The sequence below is a fragment of the Ictalurus punctatus genome, chromosome 6, assembly GCF_001660625.3.
Source record: "Ictalurus punctatus breed USDA103 chromosome 6, Coco_2.0, whole genome shotgun sequence".
NCBI classification, from domain to species: Eukaryota; Metazoa; Chordata; class Actinopteri; order Siluriformes; family Ictaluridae; genus Ictalurus; species Ictalurus punctatus.
In genome coordinates, this window is record NC_030421.2 from 28,888,026 (window position 1) to 28,910,891 (window position 22,866).

At 41.4% G+C, this 22,866-nt stretch overlaps 1 protein-coding gene across 2 annotated transcripts in view; it reads left to right on the plus strand.

Annotated features, from left to right (window-relative positions):
* The first annotated feature begins 3,112 nt into the window (after nt 1-3,112).
* Nucleotides 3,113-22,866, plus strand: part of adarb1b (adenosine deaminase RNA specific B1b) — a 181,149-nt gene continuing 161,395 nt past the window's right edge. For both annotated transcript variants that reach the window (XM_053681094.1, XM_017470554.3), the window contains exon 1: nt 3,113-3,677. The gene's annotated coding sequence lies outside the window, so the exon portion shown is untranslated. The remainder of the gene's footprint in view (nt 3,678-22,866) is intronic.

The window sequence follows — 22,866 nt, forward strand, 5'->3', positions numbered from 1 at the left end:
AACACTTTATGTTCCAGTGCCATTCGATTATGCTGTCAATGTTATGGATATGCTGATATAGGCACTGGACTATGATTCCCATCAGCCACTTCACCTCACTGTTTGCACCCGATTCACGTTTTGGGTTAATGAGCAATGGTGTTTATGTCAAGTTTTTGCACAGCACTCGTTGTCTTGCATTCTTGTACTTCATGTCGTTTCTGTGTTTTGCCTTGCCTTCCATATAGTATAGACCATAGTTTGTATGTTTTGCTGTTTTGTGTATATTCTTCTCTTTAGTTGTTATTTTTACACTCTGCATAATAAAAGGTCAGCACTTGCATCTGCTTTCACATCCATTTTGTGACGGTCAAACTATGAACAAGCCAATAACAAGGATTTCATGCTACATATATTGCTGTTTTTTCCCCCCACTGGTATTAATACATTTTTGTGAACATTTGATATTTTATGTCTGATATACTATAGCCAATGGATATATTAGCTGTTATTGATTTGATCGTTTGCGTTCAATACTGTTTTCCCTTGCTATGATTTGGACAGTTCTCTAACACTTTTGTTTACTGTTAGTGACCATCACTTGACTAAAGAACAAATTACACACGTAGTATGGCATGATTTGCTTGTGATTGTTACACCTCTTCTCAGCTGTTGATGTTAACCATATGGGTTTTAATTTGACAAAATGACTATAACAGTGTTTGATGGAACATAAAGTATCTGAAGCCAGTATCTCAACTTCACTCATGATGAACAGCAGACGTTTTTGAATACAGGCAGCTTCTGTTTGATCAGTGTAAAAAAGGAAGCTTATACATGAGGTACAACAGTTCTATTCCGTAAATGAGAGATGTGGTGGGATACAGAGCCTGGGATAAGATCCTGGGTGAGGCAAATAGAAAGAGACAGTATGAAAGAATGAGAGCTTGGTGTAGGGAAATGATTGCACACATACATTTACCAGATCAGTGAGATTAGAAAATCTGGCCTTACGATGAGATGAAGTGTGAGAGCTTACTTTTCAAACTTTGCCTTGTCTCTGACAATAACAAGCCCATAATCCCTGCCCTTGATGTCCCAGTACGAGTGATCAATAAACAGTGATCTCCTAAAAAACATATGCAATATTGATTTCTTTCTTTTCCTTTCCCATTTGGTCAGGGCGTACAGCTCAATGCACTGCCTCAGTTACAGTGAGAATACCAAATGCTTTCTGTCCTGCATGTTAGTAGATTAAAATGAAGCATTAATTCATTAACATGGTGTGAAAGAGATAAAGAAAATATCCTGAAGGAAAACCTTGGAGGTTTTTTTTTTTTTTTTGTCTCAGTGACTGGCCAGGCTATTGGAACATCTTTGAGACTATATCACACCAGAAGATAAAACATTTAATATGGCCAGATCATCTTTACTTATCTCGTATTCACTGGAAAATATGAATCAGTGCTCAATCTGGAAATAATACATGTTGCAAATAAATTTTTAATGACTGTGTGGCCAGTGTGCAGGCTTCCTCTCTAAGCAGTACATATTTTCCATTCATCACACACAAACACACATGAGCATTTGTAACATGTGATTTAGTGAAGCATACAATATGCCTCCACACGAACAATGCCACCATATAGTAGGTTACATCACTCAGTGTGCTCTGTATACACCGACTGTTAAAGATATTAGGCTTCTGGAAAGCTGTAAAATGAATTAAATGAAAGGCTCTTAAAATTAAAATACCCCTTAGGCACTTTCATGGAAGAACTATGAAAATACCATTAAGGGTATAAATGATATAAGGCTGAGGCTGTGTAGGCATCCTCCGAACAGTGAAGATCTATTAGTGTAGGCTTCTATGAGACAAACCATGCAGTCAAACCACAAAATTGTATGAATGTGATTAGTTTAGCTAAGAATTCCCATATTCTCAGTTTAATTAATCCCACTAGAAACACTTATTTATTTATTACATTGTCAAGTTTTTGACGTATGTATCAGCTCACTATTGTAGCATTTAAAGTCTGAATTGTTGAAAGATGTGAACTCAAACTGTGCCAGTCATTATCAAACTTGGTCAAGCTTCCTTTAGGAACAATACAGTTAAAGTAGTATTAAGAAGTAGACCAACTGTTTACGCTCCACTGTTCCCTGATTATGCTTCGAAAACACAAATTAGCCAAACACAATAAATATCATTCATGCCATCTACAATAACAATTTAACATACAAATAGTCTGTACATCCTGTTCTAAATGGTGCACAATGCTCCCCATCCTTACACTGTCTCATTTCTCATTTTGGGATCTAAAATGATCATTGAAGCACGCTCTATGCCATGGGTCATCAACTGGCTTGTGGACAAGCCTGACCATTACGCCCACATTTACTTTTGGAATGTGCCATTCCAGATTTAGTCCTCCCTTTGTTGTTATAATAACTTCTACTCTTCTGGGAAGGCTTTCCACTACATTTTGGAGTGGCTGTTGGGATTTGTGTTTCATTCAGCCACAAGAGCATTAGTGAGATAAAGTGTTGGGTGAGGAGGCCTGGGGTGTTCTAGTTCACCCCAAAAGCGTTCAGTGGGGTTGAGGTCAGGGCTCTGTGCAGGTCCATATGGGTGTGATGGTCAGGAGTCCACAAAGAAGAAGAAGAAGAAGATGAAGAAGTAATGTGAATCACTTCAAATTGATGATCCATTATTAATGGTTCGTATTAATGAACTAAACATCAGTAGATATGCATTATAGATGGTAACTGTTGTCACCATTGAAACACGATAATTGTTTATTCAGACCTTTGTAAGAAAGGAAATTTATTAAACCGGGCCATCACAAATTTTCATTGAATACCCCTGCTCTTTGCACTCTTTGTGGAAGCCTACATGGATACAGTCTCAGTGATGGTATCTCACCAGCTTACCAATATGGAGTAGTTGACAGCAAAAGGAAACATGGAGAGATAATCAGAGTCAAAGCTAACAGACAGAGAGACATTATCACCATTAAGTTGTCACCAAGCAGCACAGAGTGGCTATAAAAAACTGGGTATATATATATATATATATATATATATATATATATATATATATATATATATATAAATAATTTTTTTAAGCACCAGGCAAACTTTGTGTAATTATACACAACCTCTAAATTTTTTCTTCATCCAGACATTATTATTTTTTTTTTTGTAGAATATATGAGAAAATATCACAGTAAACTCTCCATAGTATATTTTCTTTGCTCTCAATGATGTCCATGTGACTGCTGTAGTGAGAATGAGGACTCCGAGGGGAACAGCATGGCTTTTGGACGCCATTTGGCTTGTACATTGTTTGGGACGTAGGCCATGCTCGTATCTTTCTGACCAATCAGATTCGTTCCTTCGGAGTCCATCCTCCCGAGCACGACACTGTTTGGTCTCCTGGTTGTGGGCGTTCTTATTTGAGCTTCAGCCAATCAGGATGGGTTTCTCCCTGCACGTTGCTCGCTCCCGACAGGATCCTAGGCCGCTGCTGATCAAACACAGTGTGAGCGCTACACTGAGCGGCGGCTCGGTTCTCGCGAACAGCGGCGTTTCGAGCGACAGACACAAGCGGCGTGTTGAAGTTCATTTCAATGGAGCACGACGGCGCTCACTTTGCCGAGTCTTAAGCGCTGCAGCAGCCCTCGCCACACACCACGGTAAGTAACGGCGTGTTCTTTGGCGTTTGCGTAGACTGTGCTCGTGTTATTACTACACACGGCTTGATTTGCGCGCGCGTGTGTTTATGTAACGCTCTCTCCTACGTCTCAGTGCGCATGCAGCGTTGCTCGGTTACGCCTGTCGTTTTGATTTAGGTTCACAAAACGTCAGTAGTAACTTTCAAAGCTCCTGCGCCCGGGTTTGCTAATGAAAGAGACACATTGTTGTCGTCGGGAAGTCTGTCATAATGCAGTTCCGCTCTGCGCGAGCGAGTACGAGAGCTTACCGTGCACGGGCGCGAGTGCGCGCGTGCTTGCTTGCTTGCTTGCTTGTGTGTATGTGTATACAATAAACATACGGTGTTTGTACACAAGGCCAGGTGTTTACATCCGCAAACCCTGCGGTATTTAAACACACTTTGCAAGGACTATAGTAATCTAGGTGCATTTCTAAAGAGCAGAGGAGAGTTCTGCACCTGTTCCACACACCTCTATTTGGAATTGGCTACATACTAATCCGCACACTACACTACTACATAGTATTCCTAAACAGTGATTGATTATTAAGTTGGGATTGATTAGGTGAGGAAGCCCTGCAGTGTGAACATTGACCAGCACTGTTCAACGTGGTGTTGCATGCAGATATCAACACTAACATCATCATGGAAATATGATTCAAACAAATCATCTGTTTGATACTTTTTTTTTTTGGCGGGTTAAGATTTCAGTTTCCATAAAAAATAACAGCACTAAGATGCTAAACTCTACCTTTCCTTGTTGCTGAGGTGGTACACTTAAACAATACTTTTTAATGTGCATCTTTTAACTAGAAAGGTGCATGAAATGTAAATTTCAAGCCTTTCTCTAAAAGGTCATTAGAGTCTAATCATGTAGCTTGAATATTAGTTATCCATGGTCCCATGAGAAAAAGGCATATTAAAGGTGCTAATTTTAACTGTGTCACTCAGATGCCAAGGAAAGGAACAGTTAAGTACTTCATGTTTTTTTTTTTCTTTCCCCGAGAGTGTACAGTAAAGCATTTATTATTTGGGTTTGTTTACTGTTGTAATTCACTGTACATTGGACTTTCTCAATCTGATTTATCTCAATTACAAATAGTTCAAAATGCAACAGTGTTTTTTAGCAAGGCCTGGAAAGAGGGAACACGGTTCCCTTTTATTGACATCTCTTCACTCTACCTGTTAAGTTCAGGATTGATTTTTAAAATCCTTCTTTTTGTGTAGAAAGCATTATCTGGTCTCGCACCGAAATACATCAGTGACCTTCTTCGCCCTTACTCGCTCAGGTCTTTTGTCTGTCCCCTGTTGTCAATGTAAACCCAATGGTGATCTGGCTTTTTATTATTTTTTCCTGTGACCAGACCCAGACTTTGGAATGGTCTCCGGTTTCATGCGAGGTCTGCGTCATCATTAGCTATTTTAAATCTTCCTTTAAATCATTATATTTTTAAAATCCTTTTAGCCATTGATAATGTCTAGATCTTGATGTAATTGTTTTTATTGTTTGACCTTTTTCTATTGTGCAGCACTTTGGTTCAACTTTATGTTGCGTTTAAATGTGGTTTATAAATATATTTAGTTTGATTGATTGATTTATGATTTTTCTGTCTAATTATAGTGTCATCCTTCACATAAACCAAAGCTGCCAGAACTCTTCCGTACCCCCACCAATTCATCCACCTCTGCCCACCTGACATGCCATACAACATACTGCATTGTTCAGGGTCTAGTAATTGAATTGCTACATACTCCGCATACTCGAGCTTTATTGTGCCTGTTTTCTTAGACTTCTATTTAACGTCTGTGGTTTAAGAAGTCACAAGACCTTTTGCAAATCCTCCCCCTTTTCTCCTTCTATTAGAAATCTTCAAATAGATCTGTGCACACGATGATGGCTAAAACAGCCTTTCCATTTGACTTATCATCGGTGCTCATTACTTTAATCGAGCAGCGCAATTTTCCTGCCAACCACAATAACGGTTCATTCCTGCTTCTCTCCGTTGTGTGTTAGACCGGATTCAGTAGTAGATATGAGAACTATGAGTCCTCAGTCCAGAACCACACACCCTTCGTGTTCAGCACCCAGCGGCTGTGCTGCATTACTGACTTTGCCACTGAAAAGACAGTTGAGGACATTGTACTCTCAGAGCGGACTTGGTCAGGAATGCCGTAAGCAAAGCAATCTCTTATTAGGCCCTGATAAAAAGCTACTGTGCACGTTATTAGCGAGCTGTCGTGATGATTAAATACATTTTGGTAGTTGAAGAATTATAAACCCTGACTAATTACTGTCTGGACTGAGGTCTTTCTGTAAACCTGAAAGCCTCTGCCTCTCTGTCATCTTTCTCAGATTTCAGATTCATTTGCGACTGTTTTTTTTTTTTTTTTTTTTTTTTCCTTGCAAGACTTTTCCTCGAAGCGAGTGGTTTTGCGTGTTTCACCACTATGTGTTTCTCTCTCACACACACACACACACACACTCTTAATGCATTCTGTTGTCTCCGAAGAAGACTACCCCTGTGTCTGAAACGGGGAATGGCATTCTCCCTAATCCCCACAAAGTGCAAAATGTATTAAGGGTGCTCAGAATCCCCCTGGCTATGTTGTCTGGACACTCAGCTAATACACTGCAATGTAGAATTGAATATGTGCTGGATACCGCTCACAATCGGTGACTAGGAAAATTCCTTAAATAGTGCACATGGTAGACGTGGTTTCAAATGTACAAATATCAGCAGGAAGTGAACGAGTCATGCTTTTATATTGCTTGGTTCAGTTCCTGCTCTCCTCTGTAATGCTTACCGTTATCCTAAGTTAGGGCTGAACGTTATTTTCGGTACAAAACACTTTGGAACCTGCTTTTAATGCCGAAAATAATCAATAACGTGGCAGTGTGACGTCACCAACCCGAAGTTTATTTTTTTCAATAAAAGCATGCGTCGAGAGTTTTCTGCCTTTCGTACCCCAGCGGTTTGCTAACACCAAGCTGTTTTTTTTTTTATTTATTAAAGAGTGACATGTCATGCGCTACCTGTCATGTTACGGAATGTACGAAAACAAGTTCGTTCCCGCTATCACCGCGTTATGAGTTAAAGCAGCTATATACGGTTGTTCTGTAACCTGTGTTTCTCTCTCTTGAAGCTATTAAGACAAAAAATAAAAAGACCTGCCACTGGAGACTCCTTCCAAAAATGCTAAATACATGTTTCCTTTCAGAAACCTTCACCATATCAACAATTATGCATACTTAAATAAATAAATAAATAAATAAATGAGTCCATCATACAAGTTCCTCTGTAATCTGTTCTTCTAGACATGATAATAATATTAAATAAATATATAGATAAAATATATATATATATTTTTAACATAGATAAAAAAATATTTAACATAAAACATATATATTTGTGTATATATAGAAATAAAATATATTTATTTAATTAAATACATTATATATAAATATTAATTTTATATATATAAATATATATTTAATTTAATAAAATTTAATTTTAAAATACATAATTTTTTTTATATATGATATAATATAAAATAATATATAAAAATTACTGTTGTATTTATGTGGTTGTTTTGGAGCATCCTGCATGCACTCACGCATATGGCTCATGTCCACTCCTAGTTGTTCTATGGAACCCGGCTTGACCTTGTAGCCTTGAGCCTATCAAACAGTATCAGAGAGAGCTCATTAACAGTGTATATGGGCCGGAACATTGTGTGTGTATATGCTGTACACATCAGTTAATCAGTTTCGACCGTCTGAAGGGGATAATAGTGCTCGGTCAGCTTTGGGTAACTGATGAGGACTTTAGCTGAAGGGCACACGAAAAAGCCACTTTGATTATCGGCTGGTTTGTTAAAGGTGGAGCTCGGAGTTGAAGGTCGCGTCTAACTCGCGTGTATTATTCTCTTGAGCGTCGTTTTTGCAGCAAACGTCAAATTAAATTTGCTTCCTATTCTCAGCGTGGAGTAAATATCTGACAATTACTTCAGCGAGAGCTTGCAGCACTAATATTATTACGTTCCGTCCTGAGGGACTATTGAATTTTCAGCACCAGTGGTAAATACAGTTAATATATGGTAGGATGCACAGAAATAATAAACCCACGGAAGAGACCTACTTCCCTGAAGTTCTTGCCTGGTGTCCCACTGAAGCTAAGCAGGGTTGAGCCTGGACAGTACCTGGATGGGAGACCTCCTGGGGAAAACCAAGGTTGCTGCTGGAAGTGGTATTAGTGAGGCCAGCAGGGGCGCTCATCCTGTGGTCTGTGTGTGGTCTAATGCATATAGTATAGTGGCATTAGTCTAGTGTCGGGGACGCTATACTGTAAAAACAGCACGGTCTGAGACGTTAAACCGAGGTCCTGACTCTCTGTGGTCTTTCAAAATCCCAGGACACTTATCAGTAGGGGTATAACCCTGGTGTTCTGGCGAAATTCCCCCATTCACCCTTCTCTATCATGCCCCACTGATAACCTCCATCCCTGAACTGGCTACATAAATCTCCTCTCCATTAATAGCTGGTTTGTTCTGGGCGTTCTGGTGCACTATGGCTGCCCTCGCATCATCCAGGTGGAGGCTACACACTAGTGGTGGTTGAGGAGACCCCCCCCTCACTTTGAAAAGCGCTATATAAAAGTAACCGTAACTAACCACGTTCTTTTAGCAGTTTTAAAGGCGGTAGATTTCCTTCCTATATCTCTCTGCTCCAAATATCACCGTTGTAATATTTAGCAGGTTAAAACATGAGACATACAAAGGAAAAGCAGTGAGCTCTTGGATGTGTTGCGAAGCTAAGGAAGAGAACAATATAACATAATACAATGTGCGCTGGAAGAATGCCGATAAAGAGGCTCTCTGTGATTTTCACTTTTATTTCAGTGCTTTATTGGGTGGAAGGAGTGCTGCTGGGTAACACTGCAAATGTGTAGTCTGTGGAAGCATGTCACAGCTTGTCCATGTATTAAATCTATATGATATTTTTTTAGAATTCTAACGCATGTAATTCTGCCTTTTTGCTTTCATCTTTGGTAAGTTTTTATGAGAATTATTTAATGGGATTTTTTTTTCATCAATCACTAGGGTTGAGTTCTGTAGTGCGTTGTTACACACTTTGACTGGATGAATTGCAGATTAATTTGAGCAGGTGGCTTGGCGGTGATATTAACAATCGGTACGTTTACATGGACGACAATAATCCGATATCAAGACGATACTCTGATTAAGAAACTAGCATGTATACAGTGATTTATTAATGACCTTAATCCGATTAAAGTCATACTCGACGTGTAAACAGATGGAATTAAGACGTGGAGTTTTCCTGCTTTAGTCGCATTATCGACGTGCGTTACAGACACGTACAAACCTTAATCACACTATTAGCGTCGTGTGGGAGTTTTCATCGCAGTTTGCGACAGGACACGTACACACACGGCAGCGCTCGACCGTTTGACGGCGAACGAGAGAGCACGGCTGCGTCGCAAACCGCGTACTTAACTACTATATAGTAGGTGAGATACCTGTATTTTGGATACTATATAGTAGGTACGTACGTGGTTTGGGACGCAGCCCACGGCTTCAAGCGGTCGTCTGTTTGCACGTACAGCACGACAGATAATTAACCGCACTTGAAGCGTTCGTAAAATTAAAAATGAAACGACCAAAACGGTATACGGTCCCGTAACGAAGACCAACTGTATGTCGATACGTGAAATTCCGGAGGGAACGTCGGACGGCGTGGCGCGGGGACGTAACGACGTGTGCCGTTAATCGAACTGTGTTCTATAACGTAAAACGGGAACATGAAAGGAATCTTCTCAAAGCGACTCATGTAAACACCTTAATCAGGATATTGTCTTATTCCGAATAAGGTCGATGATTAGATTATTGTTGTCCATGTAAACACAGTCAGTGTCTGTATTAAGCTATGCAGTAAAACTCCGCTTTGTGCCGCCGCCTTTGTCAGAGTCTCAGTTTCACTGGTGAGCTGCATTAATGTTTGGAAAGTGTGACACAAAAGTTTTAAGAGTAGATTTATTGGGCTGGATGTATTGCTTTTCAGTGGCGCTCTCGTGGAGTCTGGGAGCTGGCTGTTTGCATGAACTGACTAATTGGGCAGCAGCCTCATTTATCAAGCTGGATACGAACAGATTTATTTGTAAATCGTTCGCAAGGGTATATAAAAATGTGATGAAAATACAGCTCGTTAAGGGGAAAAAAGTTAACGTCATACGAGAGCTAAGTTTGTGTAAATTTGTGTATAATGAGACCTTAAATGTTAAGCATCAAATCATATAGGTATATTCATAGACTACACATTTAGGAATTTAACGCCGTTTCGTTTTTAATGACTCGAAAGAAAGTAATCTAAAAGGAATGAATAAATTAAGAAATGAGTCTGGGTGTTCAGTTTGGACAAAAGAAATGGTGACTAGTAACCGACGCTGGAATCGCTGCATTTCTGGAAGACTTCAAGAATGGATCTCTGCAGGTCGGAGTAATGGGCGTGTCGAAATGTATGGGCGTGTCGAAAGGGTTCTCTTATTGGTGGAAGAAGATGAAGGTCTTTGGTTAAACGCCTGAAATAAGAAAGGTCTGTGGTTAACACAAGCTGAAGATTTCGCGTTTTATTCTGCGATGGAAAATACACCTGTGATACCCCACCTGCGATTCTGTCAAGCTTTTACGTGTCTTCAAAAAGGCGCTCGCTAGCAAGTGGCTAAGTGGGACTACAGAGATTGTCAGGGACATTAAATGTCATCACGCCGAACAGGAAAACTCCTCGATTACAGCTTCGTTGTGTTTATACTCGTACTTATACTCCTGCAAACCATTCCAACTGGTAGATTTATAGTATCTTCCGATTGTAGCGTGCTTTCAAATTGTAGTGCTATAAATTCTATCGGTCGCTCAGTGCTGGTGATGTTGGAGTCGTGCAGCCGTGGCGTAGTTCGTTTATAGCCTAACTTTAGCGAGTTACTTCTGGCGATTGTACTTAGGCTTCAAAATTCATAAGTTGTCTTCGTTTGTGAAGATAATCTCGATGAATCAAAAAAAAAAAAAAAATCATAAACTTTTGTCGGTCACAGAACTTTTTATTTTCTGCAGTAATCCGAAAGCCATTTTTGTCGAGGGAACCGGCGTGATGCTATCTTCCGGGGCTCGGCTGCAAAAATACGCCACCCCTGCGGCGCTGCAGTTTAACTTACGGACCAGCGGTATGATGATGATAATGAGTCTTTTATTGATCACGTATACAAATGCACAGTGAAATTCTTTTCTTCACACAGCCCAACATGTCAGGAAGTTGGGGTCAGAGTGCAGAGTCGGCCATGATACAGCGCCCCTGGGGCAGAGGGGGTTAAGGGCCTTGATCAAGGGCCCAACAGTGGTAGTTTAGCAGTGCTGGAGCTTGAACCGCTGACCTTCCGGTCAGTAACCCAGAGCCTTAACTGCTAAGCCACCACTGCCCTGAAAGTGTATGTGTAACCAACAGTGCTCTCGGCCAATTGAGAGAGCCTTTCGACATGCCCCTAGCTTTCAGCATACCCGTACCTTTCGACACTCCCGTTACCCCGACCTGCGTGTAGAAGTCTTGGAACACGTGCTTCGGAGGCGCTCTTTCACGGTTGTTGTCATTTTGTCGTTTTCTGTCATCTTATGGAAGGATGAGCGATCCTGACAGGGTTATAAATCTGGCAGTATTTTTTTTTGGTTTGTCCTATGAAAACACTTACATACAACCTTACTAAAAGATTGATAAATTAGGCCGTGCGTGTGTGCGTGGAGGGTAAAACGAGATTCTGTCTGATGAAACCGCTGTAAAAATGCCAGGGACGTCCTATGAGGCTCCCAGAGGCCACGTCCCTGCTGCCCCATCTCATCCTTTACTAAATCCATCTGAGTCACTCCCTGCAGGTTACGGCTATTACTCATGCCGAGACCATTTCTTTGTATTTTATATCCATTGCATAATCCCTGTAAGTACAGGTACCGGTCCTTCTGTAGCAAAGAGAATGAGCCAGCTGCTCAAACAGGGGACAGGCCAGAAGTCTGCGTATGTGCGTTTTTTGTAATCCGTTTCATAACCTCTCCCAAACAAGCACAGACTTTCAGTAGAGTTAAAAATGAGCTCACGCACATGACAAAGTCTGTATCCATCAAGTACCGGTGATGAGATCATAGTTTATTTGCACTGTGTGGAAGGTCACAATATGTACGCCATGCCATCTCGGTGCAGCTTCGCCTTTTCTTCGTCATGCTCGTGTCTTCCGTTAAGGCTACTGAGAAATAAATGACCGCTGTTACGTGAGTATAGTTTGCTCCAGATAACAACTTACCTTTTGTTAATCTCTCTAGTGGTGTGCTCAGATGCTTTATTTATTTATTTATTTTTCTTCTTCTTTTTTTTTTCCCCCTCCCTCTCCCCCAAATACTCACTACAATACCCCTCCTAACCACATCACCATTTGTTTTCTATTGGATGATGTACAAATCATGTTTATAGCTAGTAATGAGTTTGGGGACTTTGCTCACTCTGCCGAGCTGTAATCCATTAAATGTTTTTCTCTCCCCCCCCCCCCCCCCCCCAACCCCCAAACAGAAGAGTTTAAGGACTGAAGTGGCTCAGTGTGTGTTCATTCCTGCAGTGTTGTTTGGGTCATGATCTCTTGGGATTTGTTAACTTCCGACACATTCACTCACCAGTTTGAATTTCAGTTATTGAAGTCATTGTCGTAAGGGCTCAGCTGGGATTAGTCCAGGCATGTATCTTGTCTCGCACATTGCAGGGAATAGATGCTTTATTTAAACACTCTAAAGAACTTTTGAGACTGCAGGCAGTGCTGAGAGTGGGTACAACAACCATTTCATCATTCGCTGCGCTCAGGGCTTGCATTCTCCATCCCACAATGCTCTTTTGTAATAGGCACATGTACATGTGGACAAATGATTTATTCCCAAATGGGTTAGCGCTTCAGTTTTGTGCGAATGCGAAACATCCAAATCATCGCTTATTACTCCCAAGAGTTTGCTGCTTCCCAAAACGTCCTAGGCGTCAGTCAGTCCCTCCAGACGTTCATGATTTTTGCGATCGCAGAAGCGGACGCAAAATCGAGCAAACGCCGCGATATTCCGAGGAGCTTGAGATTTTTCACAATTGCGGCATATTTTCAGCAGATTTGGGCCATGACGCGTCATGTGATGTCATCACAACTCGCATTCAGCCAGAGCCCTCTTCGATTCACGTGTTTCCATCATGAGTACAGATAAAAAGTCTCTCATATACCCCCCCCCCCAAAAAAAACCAAAAAAAAAAACAACCCATCACGGTAAAAGACAACTAAAGAACAGTTTCCAGTTTACACTTGCAATTTCACCAATTCAAGTAGTTTCCCTTTGGAAAAACCTACCAAAAAAAAAGCCACAGCAAAATCGAGCATTTTTGGTTGCAACGATCACAGAAAAACCTCCACGGAATCCTCTATGGACTGATCAGTCCATGGGACGGTATCTTAGCCTTTAAGTGAAGCAGATGCTGGTGACAAATGTAGAGTGACTGCTGATCCTGCAAGTGTTGGAGCCTGGATAAACCAGCAGACGGAACAGTCTCTGGGAGGTGAAAGGTGTCTGATGATCCACTGATAAAGCTTTGTGTGGTCCTGTATGGTACAGAATGATTGATGATCTTGCAGATAGTGCCTTGTTTTTTTTTTTGGTCTTGCACATTTTTTCCTTTGCCGTCTCTTTCCTGTCGTTGAGTCACTGTGTGAGGCGACGATTCTCCAGTAACCCAATCTCACGTAGTTTATAGAGCCAGTACTCATAACCTGCGATTTGGCCCTTTTCCAGACATCCATGGAATACATGTTTTTGGGGGAGAAAGGGTATTTTGTTGAGGATAATGTACCTGTCATTGGTTCAGCCACACTCTGAGCCTGTTGTATGAATCTTAAGCACAGCTAGCAAAAGCTTTTGTTCAGTGTCAGCTTGGCATTTCATCCAGGCTGTGTGCTTGCAGCACTGTGCTCCTGTGTATGTATGGGAGAACATAATGGGACAAGCACCCAACAGTGTGTGTGTGTGTGTGTGTGTGTGTGTGTGCGCGCACACTTGTGCTTGTGCCAGTGTACTACCAGAACTTAAAACTTAAATTGATCTGATGTAGCTAAGTCCCATAAATAACACAGACACCTCCAATAAGGTCTGAAAACAGTGTTTCTATTCTATCAGTTCCAATCTCCCTGTAGTGGATTCTGATGAAAATAGCATGGACTGACTGAGAAAATCCGGATGGCCGAACACAACGTTCCCTACAGGTAGAGCAGCCCAAGTCGGTTACAAAACCTGATTTTCATTATACACTAGAGCTGCAACGAGTAATCGATAAAATCGATAATAATCGATCGAGTCGGTCTACGTGCGGCACGGGGTACGTCTGCATTACTTCTGTCCCGAAAACACGTTTTGGAGTGTAAATACTAAAGTTGTGTCCCGAATGACGTACTATACACTTACACTATGCATATGTACTCTGTCATCTAGTGTATGAGTTTTAGAAAGGTCATATCGTCTCAAATGGAACACTAGCGGGTTTTTTACTAGCCGGAAGTACAAGCCGCTTCCTAGTCGACGGCACATGACGTCATGCGCACGTAATGCGACACCGCTAGCTTTAGCGGACACCCAGAGTCACCGACAGTGACTTTCTTCAGTTTACTGTTTGTCAACGTTACCTTTTATAAGAAGTAATGCATAAATACTATTATAGAATATAAACTTACTGTTATATAATTTATAAACTAATATATAATATACTAATGTAAGTATTTACGCATTATTTTTATGGATGCAAAAATTAAAAAAAAGCACGGGATTAAAGCACAGTCCTAAATGAATAATATATACTCTGGTGTGTTTGTGTGTATTGGGTTCTTTCGTGTATTGGGGTCTTCTATAATCGGAGAAACAGTTGTGTAAAGTTTTAGACTGAAGTTTATATTTGTAACACTCCAGTTTGTGGATTTTATTTTAAATAAGTGGGGAAAAAAACGGTACCGAAAGGTTGCTCTCCCCCACCCGATAAATCGATTCCTAGGAAAATGATCGATTATGAGAATAATGATTAGTTGCAGCCCGAATTTCCAGTAAAAATGGTTCCCTTTGAGATGATGCCACTCTTTTGATTAAAGCTTACTTCCTGTACCAACCTACGTAGGTTTGTAACAGAAGACCCGCCTCTGGTCTTCGTCGGCTGCTCGCGAACGGACGGAGATTAAACGGTTATATACACTATACAATTATTTCAGATGTTCTTATCGTGCTTTCCCGATCCTCACACCAGCATGCAAACACAAGCTGATTAAGACAAGAAAACATGATCTGTCCGTGTCTAGCTGGCCCACACTCTCTAACAGGCTTCAGAGGCACCCGAGGCCAAACTGAGCATCTGGACGTTTCTCTCCTACTCGGCGATTGTGGATTTCTTGGGAACCGTAGTTCTGCCGGAGCATCTGTTGCCATCTGCTCTTTGCTTGCTCATCACTTTTTCATCTACGCGGCTATCGATACAACCTCCGTCAAAGGCTACATAGCAAGGTCGAAGGTCATTCTCAGACCACTGGCTGCAAATGAGTTAAATCCCTCGGTTCTCTAATATCTCCTGCTTTATAACGTAACCCATCAGCTTCAGGTGCACGATCTGTAGCGGGTCATAAGTTAAAGTGACCGAATGTAAACACACGTGCATACTTGTGTTGAGATGAGTTGACGTGAGTCCGGCCCTGCTTGTAGCGTGCAGAGATGGGTGTTAACTGTGTTACTGCAGGTTATTTTGATGCAGTACATGCTGGCAATGATTTATCTCATTATACATTTTTATTTCATAAAATTTTTTGAAAAATGTCAAACATAAGCCCCCTGCGTAGCTACCATTTTTCAAATAAAACTATTATCGGTAATGGCCTCTTAATCACTTAAATTGTCAAACCCTTGAAAGCGCTAAACCATTTTCCACTGTAAAATCTCCTACTTTTATGACGACTGTAGTTCGAGAGGTTCTTTTGTCGGGTACACGGGGGCTTGGTGGTTAGTACGTTTGCCTCGCACCTCCGGAGTTGGGGGTTCGAGTCACGATTCCGCCCTGCTTGCATGTTCTCCCCGTGCTTCCGGGGGTACTCCCGGTTTCCTCCCTCAGTCCAGAGACGTGCGTTGTAGTCTGACCGGTATTTCCAAATTGTCCGTAGTGTGTGATTGTGCACTACGGTGGGTTGGCACCACATCCAAGGTGACCCCTGCCTTGTGCCGCGAGTTCCCTCGGAGAGGCTCCAGGCTCCCTGCGACCCTGCATAGGATAAGTGGTACAGAAGCTGGATGGATAGATGGATAGTCTTTTGGTGGGACTAGAGAAACATCTGCGTTTATTTTGGAGAGTCCATTTCTGCAGCATTTATGCTTTCACCACTTTATTTATACATTAAATTGACAATTTTAGCCAAGCATAGCTGATCATTTCATGAGTTATATTCACAATCATGGATTTCAGTTCCGGTTTTATAATGGATGGCCATTGACAGCAGAGACACGCCATACCTGTTTTGGTCATCCAGCCTGGTCATGGCCATTGTGCATGATTGTCTGGGCCTAAAAAACACTAATTTGTAAACATACATGGAAGATGAGCTCCAGTAAAGAGAACATGCTAAATGGAAAACATGTTGCATTCATCTGATATAGGATATGAATGTCTTTCTTGAGGAAAATCCCCATTTTATTATCTTTCAATTAATTCCCTTTTTAGCTGTTCCTACTCTCAGCTCCTTGGGCTTGTGGGCCCCCCCCCCCCCCTTTTTTTTTTAAAATAATTGATTCCTGCAGTGGGACTCAGGAGGTGACAGTAGACTCGATAGCCATTGAAATTGAGTTTGTTTTTTACAGACACAGTCTGTGTTCAGATGCCTCGGGTTGTGGTTGCCTAACATTTCATTACTCCCTACTGCAGAATAGTAGGATCGTTACAGTTTGAAACGTCCACCGTGTGCCTAAAAAATATCACGGGTATCATGGTGCCTCGGTATTAATCAACCATTTAAAGATATTAAGAAAAACAATTCTTGTAAAAATTTTTGCTCAAACATTGACGGCGTGTGCCGTTTTACACAGAACGGTGAATCCGAAAAAAAAAGCAACATCCTGTGAGTGGAGGGTCTGCAGGCTGAAACACCTTGATGTGAGAGATCAGAGGAGAATGACCAGACTTGTTGGAGCCGTAAGTCTGTAGTAATGCAAATAAGCACTGATTACAGCTGTGATGAGCAGAAAAGCATCTCAGCACATCAAACATTGTGGTGGTTGGGCTATATCCAACACGATTGTAAAGAACGATCGAGTTACTATATCCTTTCTGGCAGCTTGAACCAATCCGGCCATTTTCCTCTCACCTCTCTCATCATTTCCACCCACGTAACTGTCGCTCACTCGATGGTTTTATTTTATTTATTTATTTATTTTTTTGGTGCCCCATTCTGTGTGAGCTCTAGAGACTGTTGTGTGTTAAATTCCTAGGAGAACAGCGGTTTCTCAAATTCTGCTACCATCATCCACGCCACAATCAGAGTCGCAGAGATCACACTTTTTTTTTTCTTCATTCTGATGTTTGATGTGAACCTGATCTGAAGCTCTTGACCTGTATATGCATGATATTTTGCGTTGTGCTGCTGCCACACGATTGGCTGATTTAGATAAAGGCATGAATGTACAGGTGACAGGTGTTCCGAATAACGTGGACGGTGTATGTATACATACATACATACATACATACATACATCTGTTAAGTAATGTATGTAGGCTGCACCTATGCTAGGAGTTGATTGACTTACTTCGCTTCTTCCACACATCTTTTTAAAGGTCCTCTATATTTTTATTTTTATTTTTATTGTTCTACATTTTAAACTCAGCCAGTACTCCGGTTTCGATTTTGTTTTGGCAGGAGACAGTAGAAGAGTGCTTTCAGAGTGTCTTTTAAACCGAAGAAAAAGTGTGAACTCTTTTCCCACAGGATACGACAGAATCCTTTCTCTCACACACACACACACACACACACACACACACACACACACACACACACACATTATATATATATATATATATATATATATATATATATATATATATATATATATATATATATATATATATATATATATATATATATATATATATATAAATAAATAAATAAATAAATAAATAATATAGAAAGCCGGGGGGGGGGTGCATTTTTAATCTGTATTTTGAAAAAGTCAAAGGTAAATATCCGGTCACGCACTGTGACTTAAAAAAGGACGATGGTTGGCGTTCCTACACCGGCCACCTGGAATGGAGCTCGGATGTGTTACGGCGTCGATTGATGACACTGAAAGATGTTCAAGTCAGGTGCACCTGGAATATGAAGACCCAAAAATAAATAAATAAATAAAACCCCCGCAAAGCTTCTACTGCAATAGAGTGAAGCCCGAGACCTGGCAGGTGCCCGCTGGTTTTTAGGGCGTACACCTGCACTTTGTTCGCTCACTTGAATTTGATCTGCCTTTTTTTTTTTTTTTTTTTTTTTTTAAAAGCAGGTCTGACTGGTTTTACGGCGCGCTCCACATTTTTAAATCCCTGCTTTACTAACACAACAGATAGAGCGAGTGGGTTAGACACCTTGTTTTTTTTTTGTTGTTGTTGTGTTTTTTTTTTGTTTTTTTTTTTTAAATTAGCATTACATTGGATTAAGTTGACATTGTTGCACAGGGTCCTGGTTCATATAAAAATCCAGGACATCTGTTTATTTGCCCTAACCACAGAGTTAATGCTAAACACAACAGCGGTGCAGGAGGAGTGCGATGTCTGCGGCCCTGCTGACGCGCTGTCTTCCCGCTGACCCGTGCTGTAGCGCATCTGAAAGCCGGATTCCCAACAGATGTCTCGCACGCTATTATTGCACCTACTTTATCTGGCATCGTCTTACAGATGACACCATCTCTTCTACACCTAGCAGAGAATGCCTGTTTCTAATACACTTCCCAGTCACACAGAGGATTATTTCTGCTTCTTCTTCTTCTTCCATTTATTTGTGCACAGTGGTGATGTTGGGGTTTGGCAGTGTTCTTGCACTCACACATTCGCACTCGCTCTAGATGGGATGGTTTCTGTTTTGGGCTCTGAAATGTAGTGAATTGAGGCAGACGAGCCGAGAGCTGCTAGTTTCTGATTCGTTCTCACCTGCCTCCGACACTGGAGATTGTTCATCATTATTTATGGCGCAGATATGACTCTTTTTTTTTTTTTTACCCTTAGGGTTTTGTCAGCATGTTGTTTTTCGTCTCTGTCTCCCTCAGCAGGGTGAATACGCGGAGTTTATTTAGCTCCTGTCAATCTACATGGTCTCTTTGTTGCCTTTTTATCCTGTTATTTTCCATCTGACAGCATAAGTATTGTTTATACGAAGCGAATATTTGGATGGCGTGCTTTATGATATTTACAATTCGGTCTGATTTTGATTTCAGGGTGCCATGTCGAGGTTTACCAAAAACGGTTTTTCGTGCATCACTGATCATTTCCCGGCATTCTGAGAAACACGAGCCCTGATTAGAGCCGTCGTTTGCGTGTCGGTTATTTTGTGAGAGTAATTGGACTATAAAATGACTCTTAACCCGTCGTTTCATTTCCCTCATGTTCCTTTTTAAGCATTTTCTGAATGACGTTCGTTGTTCTTCGTTGGCACTGTTATGTCCGCTATGTAAACATCAACAGACTAAACATGACGTATGTTGTATTTATTGTGTATTTTATATAGTTAAAATATGTTTTTTTTGCCATAGTGCCAACGCCCTCTTCGAGTCACGTGCATCGAACATGAGTACAGCTAAAAGGTCTCATTTTACGAACAACCATCACTGTGAAAAACAGTGGGGAAATGTCAGTGGAACAAAACTATTTCCTAGAATTGCGATTTTCACCAATTCAAGTAGTTTTCTGCAAAAAAAAAAAAAAAACGCTAATTGCGTTGCTGCGGACAAAAAAAATACTGTTTGCAATCACAAAAAAAAAAACCCTCTACAAAATCCTGTATGGACTGATGCGTACATGGTGTCCCAAAAGTCTCCATACGTAGAGGACCATGTACGCCAGCACCACGTCAGTGGATGTCCGTGGACGTCCACGTCTCGTTTAGTCCGCAACACTTCCTGTCTTTTTCAATTTGTTAATGAGTATGGCAACAGTGTCTCGTGTGTGTGTGTGATGTGCTTGATATTGATAAGTATGATATTTTTTTTCGAAGACGACATCTTAAAAAGTGCTCATTTCCCCAAATGTATGGAGTGGAGACTTTGGGGACTCACAGGTTCTTGTTTCACGTGTTTAAAAAGTAGCATTACTGTCTTAGGGTCCGCACTTGTATAGCGCACTTTTTTTTTTGGGGGGGGGGGGGGGTGTATAACCTTAGCGGGTCTACAAAGTGCACTACACTGTTTCTCATTCACACACACACACACTCGCACACCAATGGCTGCAGAGCTGCCACGCAAGGCGCTAGCTTGCCATGGGGAGCAACTTGGGGTTCAGTGTCTTACCCAAGGATACTTCGGTGTGTATGGGGTCACGTGGGCCGGGAATCAAACCGCCAACCCTACGATTAGTGGACACTAATCTAAGCGCTGTACCACCTGAGCCACAGACGACCAATTTTGCGGTTAATTTGACACACATCACGTATCTGAGAAATGTCTTCAACCCACTCCTAGTGTGCATGTATATACGTATGTGTTTGTATGTATTTGTGTGCGTGTGTGTGCCAGAGACTCTCACCTCCTTTCCTTAATTCTCATCATCCCCCCGTCTTCTTTCTTGTCTGGTGTCTTACATGTTCTCAACACTGACAATTCCCTCCATTGAGACCTCACGATGACGCTCACTCATGGTTAGCGCCACCACCAATCTTTCTAGGTGTTTTTCCGAGCTTCTAGCAGGGTCACGTTAGTGGAGATCACTCTGCTCAGATCGTACACCTCTTAATCTGTGAGGGCTTCTGTGATCGTACTTTTAATTGGAGGCACCCAGGTTCTGATGGGTTTAAAACTAGACGTGGGCTACAATTTATTCATTCTCTCCTGTACATGCTTTCTCGCCTGCCTCTATTTATGTTCATACCCTTATTTGGTTATCCAAATACCCTTAATCTTCTGCAGTCCTTTTTCCCTATAAAAAAAAAAGACCTGTTGAATAGCTTGAGTATGAGAGAAGTGTCTCGTTAAAAATGTTTGCTTTTTTATTTATTTAATTTTTATATCTCCATCGCCGTAGAAGCCCTGATGAGAGCAAGGAGAATAAAATCCAGCCTCACAGCCATGCTCAGGCAAAGAACAGCTTGGTCTCGCTTCACCTAAAACATATATAAACGCAGTCTTCCTGTCTGATGTTTAAATTCCTCACGTAGTCTTTAAGTGAAGGCCATCTCATGCCGGCTTTAAATCTCTCCTGTTAAACACAGAGACAGAGGTCTCTTAAGTACCACCATGATTTTTTAATGAAGTGGTAATGGCACAAGCCTTGATCCCCGCTGGTCTGTACGCGGCAGCAGGAAAGTGGAAGGCAAGTGACTCCGAGACTTCTTCACCATGACCTTCAGAATAGCAGCCCACAATGGCTGCGTGCTGGGCACAATTAAAGGCTAGCAGAGGAAGAAATGAACTCTGGAGGGTGTGTCAGACTTAAGTCTAGGATTTGTGACCCTGCTGGTTGTTCATAGCTGAGTGATTGATGGTTTGGTACTCTCTCACATTAAAAAAACAAAACGGTTTTATATGAGACCTGAGCCTAAACTAGAAGATTTGGGCCTTGGTAGTAGCCTGGGTGCTCGGGTTAAATAGCTTTATCTTGACATGTTTTGTAGTTTCGTAGTTGCCTGGTGGAGTGGTTCAGCAACCAAAGAAAGACATAAAAAAACAAACAAACCTTTGCATCTTTAAACTTCATGGTGGTGTGGTGCAATGCGACTTGTTTCATGCGGTGGTAGCTCAGTGGTTAAGTTGTTGGGACTACTGCTCAGAAGGTTGCGAGTTCAAACCTCTGAAACGCCAAGACGCCATTGTTGGGCCCTTGAGCAAGGCCCCTTATCCCTCAACTGCTCAGTCTTTACTGCAGCGGTCTTCAGTTGCTGCTTGTTTGTTGGTCTTTCTGCCTTCCGTTTTGTCTTCAGGAAGTGAAAAGCATGCTCAATAGGGTCAGGGTCATCAGACATTTACGAACAATTTTCATTTCTTTGCCTTAAGAAGCTCTAGGGTTGCTTTCGTGGGTCATTATCCATCTGTACTGTGAAGCGCCGTCCTATCGGTTTTGGAGCATTTAACCGAATCTGAGAACCCATAGTTCTGTACGCTTCAGAATTCGTCCTGCTAGTTCTATCAGCAGTCGCGTCATCAATCAACACCAATGGATCAGTTTTTTTTTTTTTGTTTAAAAGCAAATTGTTGATTTGGCCCCTGCTAAAGATTCTGCTATGTCTCTGCTAGGTCTGTTTTTGTTTTTTCAGCCTAATGTTGGCCTCCTTCACTTGCATCGACACCTCCCTTATTGAGAATTCCCATGAACCACATGCTACCACATGCGAATTCAACGATCGGTATCAACTACAGACCTTTTTAATCTCCTTAATTTGTCATGATATAGTGAGGAAACGGGCCACACCTGGCCACGAAACCGCTCATCGGTCAATTGTCCACTTACGTTTGAGCCCGTGGAAATGATAGGGACTCCGTGGCTGTGATTCCCGAACGGTTCATGTAATATTTTTGTTCAACCCCTTGAATTAAAGTTGAAAGTCTACACTCCAATCACGCCAATCTTGATTGATTCATTTTCAAATTCTCCGTGGTGGCGTACAGAGGCAAAGGTACAAAAATGGTGTCATTTTGTACTGTTGAACACTGTGTAAGGCCGGAAGGGGAAAGCTTCAGTATATGGGGAAAACTGTGGGCGGGTCTTTGGCCGTATTTCTTTTAAACTGGCGTGTGGCATGTACCTTTAATTTGAACCTGACATTTTGAAACTGACAGCTCAGACTGTGATTTATTCTGAAATACTAGTGCAGGATTCCCAGAGTGACGTGCACCAGCTCG